The sequence below is a fragment of the Phascolarctos cinereus genome, unplaced genomic scaffold (genome assembly GCF_003287225.1).
Source record: "Phascolarctos cinereus isolate Bilbo 61053 unplaced genomic scaffold, phaCin_HiC Scaffold_4;HRSCAF=312, whole genome shotgun sequence".
NCBI lineage: Eukaryota > Metazoa > Chordata > Mammalia > Diprotodontia > Phascolarctidae > Phascolarctos > Phascolarctos cinereus.
In genome coordinates this window covers 493738789-493753010 of record NW_027555847.1, presented here as the reverse complement: position 1 = coordinate 493753010, position 14222 = coordinate 493738789, and the positions used below count along the sequence as shown (strand labels likewise).

General features: G+C 34.4%; 1 pseudogene; it reads right to left on the bottom strand.

Annotated features, from left to right (window-relative positions):
* Window positions 1–1274: 1274 nt before the first annotated feature.
* Window positions 1275–1759, bottom strand: LOC110212559 (ubiquinol-cytochrome c reductase complex assembly factor 2 pseudogene; annotated as a pseudogene).
* Window positions 1760–14222: the final 12463 nt, after the last annotated feature.

Below are 14222 nucleotides of genomic sequence, written 5' to 3'. Positions count from 1 at the left end.
TGTTAGCTATTATTACATATAGAAATAATATCATCTAAAGTTCAATTTAAAAGTGATCTATCAAATTTAAAGTTCAAGAAAAATTTGAAGAAGTAAGAAAGCATTGTCTAAATCAGACCACATTTGATCAAGACAACTGCTTGAAGAATTAATACCTACTATTTGGGGAAAAAATACTGAGGAAAAACACAGGTTGGGAAAGGACATCCACATCAATCTAGTCTAGCACAAAGCTAACAAGCAAGCCCTTGCTTAAGGCCTTCTGCCAAGAGAGGATCTGGTCTTTCCCAGGGCAGCCTATTCCACTTTTAGATAGCCTTTCTTTACACTGAATTAAACATCTCCCTCTCTGCACATTAATATATATATTTTGAATTTCATATCATAGAATTACATTTTATTAGAATAATGCATTCCTTTTTGTGGTAGACTAAAGGCATATACAGACATACTTATCTTTAAATGCTTCAGTGAATCTGGTATCTCACCAATTTGTAATGAATCCTGGGAATGTGGGGGATGTTAAATGCTCTATGTTTGAGATTTGTGACTCTAAAAGAAAGCACATAAAGTTTATAACTTCTGCCTTTGATACTAAGGTAATGGTGTTTTGTTTTGTTTTTACAACTTAGGAAAAGATTTAAACTTCCCAAATCAGTATGTCCTACTGTCATGTTCCTTGGAAGGCTCCCATGAAAGTAGAGACCAAGGCTAATTCTATTTACTTCCTCTTTCTGAGACAGCAAGATGTCAACTTTCTTTGGGTCATCTGCCCAAAAATATATGTGTGTATGTATGTGTGTGTGTATGTACATATGTATGTATATGTTTATATGCATGCATGTATGTGTGTGTGTGTGTATATGTGTGTGTATATGTGTGTGTATATGTATGTGTGTGTGTATATATATATATATATATATATACGTATATATTATATATGATTTTTTTTCCGTACCCAGATCCTAACCCTTAACCAAATATGGGGGAGCTTTTCATGAAGTCGGTTTTTTATCTCCTTAATCTTACTTCAACTTTCTACTTTTAGACAATCTAAGCAGGTTTATATTACAAGGACCACTAAATCAATGTGGTGGTGCATTGTCCCTTTTAGTGTTTATAATTGTAACTGGCTGTGCTTTTAGGAATGAGTTTCACCCAGAATCATTTTGCCGCAACAAAGCTAGCCAGTCAACAAACATTTATTTATTTTTCTATCTATCTATCTATCTATCTATCTATCTATCTATCTATCTATCTATCTATCTATCCATCTATCTATCTATCCATCTATCTAGGATGGAAGGAGGGACAGTTTTATTCTTGGCAATACGCAAGGCTTTATATGTATATATACAAGGGGAGGACAAAGACACAGGCCACTCTTTAGTCTTCTCATCTGGACTCATGGTGGCAAACTCATCCTGAATTTTTTTTTGTTTTTTCCTTAAGCCTTTGTTCAGTTCTTCCAAGGTTTCTGTAGCTAGTACAATCGTGCATTCTCCCACTGTCAGTCCACTGAAGTCAGTGTCTTTTGGCCATGGATATTTGTGTTTGTAATAGTTTGAATGAAGTCAGCCTAAGCTCTTGTACATATGGTCACAGGTCTCAGCCTCAGCAGTCTGGGTGTTCTCTCCCTCCTGAAAGGCCTGCACCACCCACTGCCACAGGTAAGTGCCCAGGTCTCAGTCTGTTTGGTCTGGTCCAAAGGACAGTTCTCACAGAGTCTGAGGAAAAGCCAGTAAGGGATGGCTGCCATCTTGGGCCCTTGTGCTTGCTGCCACTCCAAGGCCGGAGCTCGGTCTCAACAAACATTTATTAAGCATCTATTAAATGTCAGGTTCTTTGCTAACTATAAGACTTAATAAACAACTATAGTGTTTTGGACTTGTTTATTTTTTGACTGCTATTCTTAATCAACATACTGAATAAAGTATTTTAATGATAATGAGGATAAGAATCAATTATATTTTGCTAGTATTTGGTTGGATCATTACTATCAGTGATTCACTTTGGTATCTCCGGAATGTATACAGTTGAAATAAATTGTGAGATGAAATCAGAGTCATCACAGACAGTATAAACTTCATTCTCAAGTTAAATCACTATGTGACTACGTATGGTCACCCTTCTTAACCTTGAACTTAAAGTGGATGGCTTGAAGACAGTTACTCAGCCTTCTGGGAATTCTGTGCAAAACTTTTCTTCTGTCCTGAAGTGAACAAAATTGAAATGTGAGAATTGAAGAAGTTCTTAGAGGTAAAAATAATGCAGAGTAGTTACTATAGAAAGTCACTCAAAACTGGTTTTTATTTGTCTTGTACCAAATATGACTGTAGAGACTGAGCTTCATCAAAAACATTCCATGTAGCATCTTAACATTTGTTGTTTCTGTATAGGGGTTTTCCATTTTGTATCCCTCAGGACCCATCACTGATTTGGAAAATATTATCTTGAATAGAATGAATGACTACTGGAAGCATTGATATGGATGCTAGCATCAAATCAAATAGCCTTCAAAACTTGACATTCTGGAATGCATTTACATGCTGCTAAAACCATTCACTTAAACAGTTTAATTGGCTCAATAATGACTGTTTTTTGTTGAAGAAAAACATGGTAGAATTGACTAGATTCAAGAAAACTCAAAACAGTTGCTGTATTTGGATATTCAAACAATAAAATTGAAAATGTGAAATTGGACTTTGTAGTGTCAATTTCTTTGACTATCGTATCAATGCTATGGGCATTCATTCTTCTCAAAATAAGGTATTCTAAAGCTATGATAGATCCATGACCAAAGAAAAGCAAGTGTTTCAAATCTTGCTAGGTTTATTGAATTTTATAGTAGAAAAATCATTTAAAAATAAACTTGTTACCTAAGTATAAGGACTCTCAGTTGTTACAGTATATTCAACATATGCAATAGCTATTTAAATGAAAAAAATATGTAGTCCTTTCACCTGAAAAACAACACAGGCCAGTATATTTGTCATGAACTGCTAAAGGTACCTATTTTTGATGGGATGGAGCTAGTGATCAAGAAGTAATGGTCAAGAATTCATATTAATTTTTGTATCATACCAGAGGAAGAATACTTGCTTGTCATAGAATAGTCTCAAAAGTTTCTAATTATTCTTAGGAGCAAACCAAACTTCAACATCAATCCCAGGTCTTTTTTAGTTGCTTAAGACATATAGATGGTCAAAACTTACTATTTCTGACAATGATTCTTTATTGGCTCAGTTAAATTTAATAACTTTCAGGTCAGGAGCCTTATGTCATTCTGAACCTTAATGTGCTACAATCATTCCTCATTTCCTGCAGTAAATTACCAGTATGAATGATACAGCAGAATGTCTTAAGTGGATTATTGCAGTTGATTGGCCAACAAAACTTGCCAGGGTCCTCATTACTCAATATGTCACTGAATTAACAGTAAGAATAGTGAGCACAATGCTTTTACTAGTGTGATGGTATTTCGAAGCTCATTTTAACTATCACTAAGTAGACGACTCAGGGCTTAGAAGACAATAGTACATTCCATATACTTCTATACTTGTTCTTTTACATATACAGGGCTATGAATAGGAATTAAGGGACTAAAGGAATATAAGTTCCAGGAATTATTCTGAAGGTCATAGATTTTATACCATACAAGGTACAAAGAATAGGTGAGTCTTAATTTCAGATCTTTGCCTCACCAAGGTTTTTGACAAAGCAGGACCAGCAGCAGCATCATACCTGGTTTTGTTGAAGGTCTGCTTGTTTTCCACCTATTTTCCCAATAACCAATTAGATATAAATGATCAAAATTCCCGGAGAAGAGTGAATTAAGCTTGCCATGTCTCTCCTTGCATTCCTGTACCTTCCCTCCTCATATTTTATTTATCTGCAAAACTGAGATCAAGAGATCAATAGACAGCTAATTAGCCTAATATTCACACTTCATTCCTCTCTTCACTTAGCAGCCTGGCCCTCTGAAAAGAATATTTCTTGGTATAACAAAAGGAGACTTAAATTTTATCATTGCTTTAAACTAATCTATCTAAAAGCAGGCACTTTCCTTTTGAAATTTATTCTTATTTCAGAAGATAGACTTGTAGATATTACAATTCAAGTGGATATCAATAAAATTTGGAGCAACCAAGACAATGGGACTGACTAGCTTATGGCTACCTCTGGGTTTCTGGACCAAAAGTGTAATTCTACCATAATAATGTGACAATTTTTTTTTCTTTCAAAGAGTAAGCCCTTTGGGGAATAGATTTTCATTTGGTTCTTCCCATTGCTTTCCTCCATAATGTCCTCTTAAAATATATGCCTGACTCTGTATCAATACATTCATGTTTTTCCTGGTTTTCTTAAGCTGTCCACTTCATTTCTTAATGGCACAATAATAGACTTGCATTCATATCCTATAAGTTCTTCCCCAATTGATGGGCATCTGCTTAGTTTTGATTCTTTACCATAATGAAAGCTGTTACTATAAGTATTTTTGTGTAGATGAATCTTTTTCATTTGTTTAACGTATTTAGGGTATATATTTACTAGGGTATCTATCAAAAGGAATATATATGTGCGTGTGTGTGTGTGTGTGTGTGTGTGTGTGTGTGTGCGTGCGTGCGTGCATGTATTAGGGGGCAGGGGGCAGAACAATTCATAACTCTATCAACAACACGTAAGTAAGCCTGCCCAAATACATCACTTCTGACAATTGTTCTTTTTTTTTTCTTTTAAATTTTTTTTTGGAATCAGATGGGTTTGAGGTTGAATTAAAGTCTTATTTTAATTCATGTTTTTCATATTTTCTGTTATTTGGAGGTTTTTTTTTTATATGGTATCTAGAATGTTTATTTCTTCTTTTGAAAACAGCTCAAATACTTTGGGCATTTATCAATTACAGAACAGGTCTACTTCTTATGGATTTATATCAATTCCCTATATATTTCTCTATATAGATTCTATTTCATTTTATATGTATGAAAATATATACACATATATGCATGTAGGTATACAATGATGCACGCAGGTATATACTGATACAAAACCAACACATATAATATACCATAAGTACATAGAAGTCTTATTGGGGCTTTAAGTTTTAATAGCTAAATAAATGTGTGTATGTTTCAAAGATAAAACAGATACAGACACAAATACACACACGTCTATGTATAGATGTGTGTGAGGGTCATATATCATATATCACTATTATATGTTGTGGTTCTGGTTTGTCTTTCCTTTTTGAAGAGAACCATGACATCAGAGAGATGATGACATGACTTGCAATTGACTTTGATTTGAATGAGAAAGGGCTGTGGAAAATCACTAGCCTCACTTTCTCCTCCAGAGCCATCTGGGTTCAATGGCCAGATGTCTATCAGGATGACTGATAATGGCCCAGGATGCAGTGAGAGACCTTGGCCTTTTTAAGATAAAAGCTTTGTGTGTAGTTGGTGGAGAGGGTAGAGAGGGGAAATTTTCTTCTTGCCCCTACAGATGTCTCTGCTGCAGTATGCTTCTCGCTTGTAGTATCTGTGGATCTGCTGAAATACAATTCTGTTACTCCTTATTTGACTCAGAGAGATATCTGTAATCCATAAAGGAATGATACATTGTTAATATGTTAAAACCTCATTGTATGTCACTATATCAACCTAAATAAAGGAAGGGAGAGATCATTGCCCTGAAAGTCATTCCTTATGCTAAGATGAAGTACTCCTCTCTCTGCCTGTCTCTCTCTCTCTCTCTCTCTCATACACACACACACACACACACACACACACACACACACACAACACACACACACACACACACACACACACACACACACACACACACACCACTCAGAGATCTCCATTACTTCCACCCTCACAGAAAATTTCTCCTTAATTAGACTTGGATTTGGAGCAGTAGTTTTTCTCGTTGGTTCATTCACCATTTGAAAAATAAAATAACAGCTAAAGCAAGCCAAGAAACTTTTAGTTGTTATTGTTGTTGTTGTTTTTTCCCCAGAAAGAGATCTTTAAGTGATATCCAGATAACTGAATTCCTCATCTATTTCCTTTTTCCTACTTGGTGGTCTAAAGCATGCTCTGATTACAATATGGATTCTGTTTCTGCCTCCATAGATCTTCACCTCAAAGCTGTCACTGTTTCCTTCCACTACATTCTTCAATTTGCATTCTTTTATATAATTATGTCTTCCTAATATGTAATGCATGGGTGGACCATCCTGTTCATATCTAAAATGTGGCATATAAATGGGATCCTTCTATTTATCCTTCTATTTATTCTTTCCAACATATAAAAAGTTGGATTTTAAGACTGTTTCCTAATCTAAACTTTGAAGAAAATTGATGGGGAAAATGATATATGATTTTATGTTTTACAATTCATAATTTCAAAAATGATTTCTAGGTCATGAGCACAAGTACAATAATTTTAATTTAAAAAGACTTAGAAGTTTCAGTTGCAATATATATCTCAAAACCAAACATTTAAAATGAACTAAAAAAAATATGGAAGCTCAATGTATGTTTGCAATATGAACCTAATAAAATTCTTAGGCATAAGTTTTATTTAATTTCCTCTTCTTGAGACACATACATTTGCTTAATCCAATCAGCAATAATATAAAACCAAATAATTTATCTCAATTTTTCCATGTGAAACCCTTTTGCATAAAATACCTGAATTTCATATCAAGACAAACATAGGTCAGACTTTTAGGTTGGTAACTATTTAGTGTATATAACCATGAAGCACAATTTTAATGAGTTACATTTATAATGAGTTACATTTATATTGGAGGCCAGATTGTGAGGACATATAGCATTTCCTAGAGATACTAATGCCAAAATACCTCATATAGAATGAAATGCAAGCTTACTTTTTTCCCAAACTCTCTTCGTACATGTTTCTGTTACATCGTCCCATGCTTTAGCAATATTATGAATTGCATGGTAAATATTACAAGATTTCCAGAAATCTCTCAATGTCAACTTCTTATCTTCATTCAAAACTGCAATTGTCTGGAAAAATTTAGTTCATAAATAATATGCTTTGAAATTCACAATCTCTGCTTGATCTACGGGTTTCAATAATGATTTAGTATTAGGAATCTAGACCACTTGCTCCAAAGGGCTGATAGTGGGGTGGAAGAGAAGTTAATTCTCCTTTGCAAAGTTAACTCAAACAGACTCCATTCTTTGTCACAGTATCCTGGCTCACAACTGTCTTGGTTTGCCATGTTGTGGTGGGAAGGTTAACACAAACTACTCCAGGTCTACTAGGGTGCTGGCCTGCAAAAACAACTCATCACAATACGACAAAACTCTCCTTCAATAAACCTCTGACCTTATGTCACCTCTCAGATTTATTGCCCCAAATTGTCAACTAAGCTTAAGAACCAGTTATGAAACATAACTGTCTATATGGCAATAAAAAATTAAAAAAATATATTTATTCCTCACTTGTATAACCTTCAGAATGAAGACTTTTTTAAAAAAATTCTTTCATGATTCAAAGGGAGAACTACTGCATGATTTTGCTCAATAAATTAATTCTTGAAGATTTAATATCTGCAGCTCTTCAGAAATCACAATTACATAATAATAACCATAACAACAATAACAATTACAGGTACCATTTTCACAGCATTTTAATGTTTTTAAAGTGCTTTACAGATACTATCACTTTAAAGTATATGAAATGACTCCCTCATATCAACTTAGTAAGGTAGGTCATGGCACATTAAATCTCTATTTTACAGAAAAGGAAGTGAAAAACAGAGAAATTAAGTGACTTGCATAGGGTCACAAAGTAAGGGTCAAAGAGGATCAGCTCTCTTGATGGCACTACTTTGTCCATTATGACAGACTATGCTGCTTTCCATAAATAATTTTATAAAAAACAGACAACATTGAAAGTGATATCAAAGCACACCTAATATGTAAATGGAAGTGTTTGATATACTAAATTTGTCTTTTTATTGATAAGCACTTAGTAGATTTTGACATTGTTATCACTAAGAAATGTTATAAATTCAAATTAGTTTTTTTAATTCCTTCATAGAATGGCAAACAGATGACATTGGTTCAACCAAAACCTCACTCGAATGTATATATCAATTTGATTCTCATGGTAACTCTGTGAGACAGGTGATAATGTCATCTTTTTATAGATGAGGAAAATGAGTCTGAGTGCTTAACTGACTTGCTCATAGTCAAACATCTTTTAAGTGTCTAAGGCAGAATTATGAACTTAGGTTCTCATAATTCCAAGTGTAAAGCTCTATTCTCTTTGCCACCTACCTGCCTAGGTCCTTTCTAGAGTGTTCCATTTGCCCTCATATTTGTAGCATTAGTATATAACAGTGTCACGTAGTTTGGTAATTGTTTGCTTTTGACCCTCAAAAATCTAAATCTGTGATTCTACTTGTTCAAACATAAATACCTCTTTCTGTAAGTCAAACACTCAAATTTTGCCATTGTTAACTACAGTTGGTTATCTGACCAAAAGAGAAAAAGTGTATGTTTAGAACCAATGATCAAATCTTCCATCTATGGGACTGTCCTTTGACTAGAATAGCTATTATGATTCATTATTGTAGAAGGGTATTAAAGCAGTGCCTTTAAGATCATGATGATGTATTGTTCTCTGTCCATTGTAGTCCCCAAAACATATGGAACACTGTAAGAAGGAATGCTCTTAGTCATGTGCTTACAACATGGAGGAGGAAATATTTGGTAAATTGTATGTATTCCCTTTTTAAAAGCCAAAATCTCAACAGCACCACAGACAGGATACAGAGTACACCTTGTGTAATTGTAATAGCATCTACACCCCTTTCTTAAACTTGGAGTGAATACGATAAGGAAACTATGTCTCATTATTTCTTAAACCATTTCAGTTCCCTCTCCTCTCTCCCAGTATCTTCACTGAACATTTTTCTCCCTAAGTATAAAATGATGAAATAATGATAACTATGCAGATTCATCATTATGAATGAATTTACCTATGTTTATACTAGATGCTGTCTTTCTAACTGAATTCTTAAGTTTCTACCTGGCCATTTCTTAATTGGGCAGTTTTTACAACTTAATCTTTTGGCATATTTCTAAGTTAATTGCATTTTGGTTACTGGCATAGACATAATTTAATTCCTATTCCATTTAACCCAAAATCTAACATTTATAAGTATTTAATCTATAAATATTTATTCAAATAAACTGAATGCATGTAATAAGTTATGAGATTTAATGAATAAATCTCTATGACCAATGGGAAAAAAGTTTCATCTAAAATATTTAATGACAAATATTTGAATAACATTTAAAGAATATTATAAAAATGGCAGATATTACTCAGTTCAAAGAGTCATCTTGCTCCCAAAACCATTTGTAATTTGTGGGAGGAAATCAGAATTATAAGATATTTTGGTTCAACCACTTCTACTACCATTCCAAATTCATCATAAAAATTTTAGTACAAAACCTTCTAATATTCTTTAATTGAGATCATATTAATATATTAAAATAGCCTAAAATCACCTATGAAGATGATTTTCATCATAGAAATGACAATTGTTATTTGATTATCAAATTATATTCTTATTTATTTATTTATTTTCAATAGTCTTTTTATAATTTAGGGTTCAGCTTCTCTCCTTCCCTCCTGCCCATCCACTGAGAAGACAAACAATATGATATCTATTATACGTGCAAAATTCCGTCAAATATATTTCCATATTACCCATATTAAAATATATGAAAATGAAAGTAAGAAAACTTAAATTTGCACTCAGAGTTCATCAGTTTTCTCTCTAGTGGAGAAGAACATTTTTCACTGTGAGAACTTTCAAATTGTGTAGGATCCCTGTGATGGTCAGAGTAGCCAAGTCTTCCACAGTTGATCATCATTACATCATTGATGTTAAAGTGTGCAATGATGTCCCAGTTCTTCTCATTTTGCTGTGCATCACTTCATATAGATTTTGCCATGCTTTTTTTCCCCTGAAACCACTTCTCTCATCATTTCTTAAAGCACATTAGTACTCCATCACAATCTTAAGCTGCAACTTGTTCAGCCATTCACCAATTGATGACCATCCTCTCAATTTCCAATTCTTTACCATGACAAAAAGATTCCATGAATATATTTGTACCTATAATTCCTTCTTCCATTTTCTTTGATATGTTTGGGATACAGACCTAGTAGTGGTATTGCTGCAAAGAGGAAAGTATTCACACTTTTGTAGCCCTTTGGGTGTAATTCCATATTGTGTTCCAGAATGGTTAAGGCAGTTTACTACTCTACTCACAATTCATTAGGGTACCTATTTTCTCTCATCCCCTCTAGCATTTATCATTGCTGAGAAATATGAGATATCTGAGTTGTTTTAATTTGCCTTTCTCTAATCAATAATGACTTAGAACATTTTTCATGTGACTATAGATACTTTTGATGTCTTTGTCTGAAAACTCCCTATTCATGTTCTTTGATCATTTATCAGCTGGCTCTTATTTTCATAAATGTGACCCAGGCCCCTATATATTTGAATAATGAGGACTTTATCTGTAAAATTTGCTTTAAGTTTTTCTTGATGTTACTTCATTTTCTATGATACATTTTAGCAATGATATTGTTCCCTTGATTATCTCTTTCAATTAGTTTTGATTTTGCTTTTGTTTTGTCTGAGATCTTGATTGTCACCCTTGCTGTCTTCACTCCAGCTGAAACATAATGGTCTCTGCTCCAGCCCTTCAATTCAACTCCATACATGTCTTTCTGTCCCAGGTGTATCTCTTGTACACAACATATTGTTGATTCTGACTTTCAATCCATTCTGTTATCCACTTCTAGTCCATGGGTTAGCACATCCTATTCACATTTATGATCCTTAGCTGTGCATTTCCTTCCATCAAATTTTTCTTCTCTTTATCCTTCTCTCTCTCTCTCTCTCTCTCTCTCTCTCTCTCTCTCTCTCTCTCTCTCTCTCTCTCTCTCTCCCCCATTCCTCTTCAAAAGTCTTTCTTCCTTCTGACCACTGCCTCCCCCAATTTTCCTCCCCCAATTACTTACAATTCATTAGTACCTATTTTCTCTTATTATCTGCTCCCTATGTCATCAAAGGATCCCCTGTAATTTCTTTCTAGCCAGTTGTCCCAGTCTAACCTTATTAACCCCCCCAAAAAAGCTCTTATTCATTCTGTCTCCTATTTACCTATTGGGTAAGATAGATTTCTATACCCAACTGAGTGTGTATATGTGTGAAGTGGAGAAAGGAGTGGTCACTGCTCCCCCACAGTCACAAGTGTTAGTGCTCCTCTTGCCCCTGGAATAGTGACCATGGCTCCTGCTCCCTTGTGACCAATCACAAACACTACTCTTAGTCCTATAACTTTTTCCCAAAACTTCTTATGAGCAACAGAGTTTCCAGTCAGCACCATCTGGTCCCTATGTCATCAAAGGACCCCTTGTAATTTCTTTCTAACCAGTTGTCCCATCCCCTTATTGTCTCTAGGCTGAGTGCTTCTGAAGTTGGTGCTGCTGCTGTGGTCACCTTTGAGGCCCATCACTGGTGCTTCTGCCACACTAAGTGCCTTTACCCACCCCAGGTTTATTGACTTCTCCTGTGGACTTTCTGAGTTGTCTTAGGCTGGAAAAATGTCTTCTTCTAACTTTTTATTGGCTCTGCTGCTCCAAAAGTTGATTTGAGGTATTATTTTAAAATTGTTTGGAGGAAATGTTGGGAGTGTTGAGTTGGGTCCCTCCTGCACTGTACTGTTTTGGCTCCACCTCAGAGTCATATGTTCTGTTGAGATAATACTGTCATAGAATATTACCTTAAAATACATAAAACAAAAATGTTGTGGGTAACTCCTAATTAAAGCTAAGGTTATTTGTTTTCCAAAATGAAAAAGAATGAACATTGAGTAAAATTTTTATAAGGATATTATCTAAAAGGAAAGAATGAAAAGGTTCATAACAAAGAATTCAAACATTATGAAAGGAAGTAAAAAATGGAAAAGGGCTTATGTTGTTTTGAAGAACTATACTTTTATATCCCATGTCTAGCATGGAAGTCCTTGACGTGCAGAAATATGGGCCAAGACATGGAAGTTAAATACCTCTACTGACTGCAGGTTACTGAATGCACTTTCACATGTTGAGAATTTGCAAGGCAGAAAGGTGAATTCCTTCCAATATCACCATTAAAGTGTCCCTGTATGCATTTTAACATTCAAATTGAAAATGTATTTCATTCTATTGATGTAGGTCTTGCTATATTTACTCAGGTTCTTGGTTTTGATCTGTAATTTTATAGTGTAATTCCTTCTGTATAAATTTGAAGTATTTTATTATAAATTGGCAATAGATACACTAGTTGAGGAAAGTTTTAGTGGTGAGTAGTTATGCAAATTTTTTCTGCATTGGAACCCTGATATGAAATCACATTGCATCATTAGCCAATATAATTTTGCCTGTCTTAAATACCAAGGAAAAGAGACTCTAAAAATATTCTAGTCAGCAGCAAAAATAAAAAAAATCAAAAGCTTTAAAAACCATTATAAAATAGTATTTGTTTGTAAATTTCCTTTAGCAGCAGCATTATTGATGATTTGCAATTTCAGTGATTCCATTTTACAAGATTAAAATGCAAATGTATCAGACAATTAAATGTGTTGCTTAATCAATTTTTGCTTACGTTCCAGAAAATTACCATACCAGCATTTGCCTTGGTGCCTAATCAGTTCCATATCCCCCAGTGTGCAGAAAGTCTTGCTTCCTATCTAAAGAACTGAAAATTTAGGCCTTTTGCCTTCAATGTATTCTCTTTCCAAATCCCATTCAAAAACCACCCTTATTAATTTTCATTATGCCATGGACATGCACATTCACGGTATGGAATTTACCTAGTAGGAGGTCTCACACAATGAAATCAGGAGAGGAAGAGGAGGAGGAGGAGGAAGAGGAGGAAAAAGAGCAGGAGCAGGAGCAGGAGAAAGAGAAGAAGGAGGAGGAACAAGAAGTAAAGGAATAGCGAGAATAAGAACATTCCCTAAGTATAATCCCATGCATATTTTATTTTTCCCTCTGTTCCTTTCCTTTCTTTATATCCTATCCTTATCCTTTATTTCTCCTCTTCCTCTCTTCACTATTTCTTTTCTCTTCTTCCTTTCCTCCCTCCTTCACATTTCCCTTCCTTCTACTCCTTTTCTTATCTTCTAACATCTTTCCTTCCTTCTTTCCTTTCTTCATTTCTTCCCTCCCTCCCTCCTTTCTTCCTTCCTTCCTTCTTTCATTCCTTATTTTATGTGCGTATTATAATTTTAAAATATAATTTCTCAAATGGTAGCTTTTAAAAATACATTATATTTATTTATTTTGCTTTAGATCAAACAATACCCTCCCCCCTCATATAACTTCTTAGTTCTCCTAGGTCTGCTTGTATCATTCTGCATTACTAGTTAAAAAATCTTTCCTGCGTCTTCTGAAACTTTTCCTCATAATTTATGGTAGTATCATATTTCTAATGAATTATTGCATTACAACATCACACTAAAATTGTTTTAGCTGTTTCTCAATAGGAGAGAACTATCTTGGTTTCCAACTTTTTTGGCACAAAGGCGCTTCAAAAATTTTGCACATTTAGGTGCTTTCCCTCTTTCTTTCATGCAGAGTTCTAGTAGTAGTATAGCATGGTCAAAGAGTACACACAGTTTGGTAATTTCTGGGCACTGTTCCAAATCACTTTACACAATTTAATGACTCCGATAACCATTCACTACTATGCCTGTTTCCCACAGCACTGTGAACATTTATCATTTTCACCCTTATCCTTTTTGAAAAATGTGAAGTGAATCCTCAAAATTGCTTTTATTTATTATCTTTAATATGATTTAATTATTTTATGTGACTGTTGATAATTTTAATTTCTTCCTTTAAAAACCACCTGTTCATCTACTTTTATAATGTTCACCATTTATCTATTTTAAAATGATTTTAGTGACTTCTACTTTTCATTATATTTTGTGTTTTAAAAGTGTCATCTCTGGGGTAGCTAGGTGGAGCAGTGGATAAAGCACCAGCCCTGAAGTCAGGAGTTCCTGAGTTCTGGTCTCAGACCAAACACTTGACACTTCATAGCTGTGTGGCCCTGGGCAAGTCACTTAACCCCAATTGCCTAAAAATTAAAAAAAGCATAAAAATAA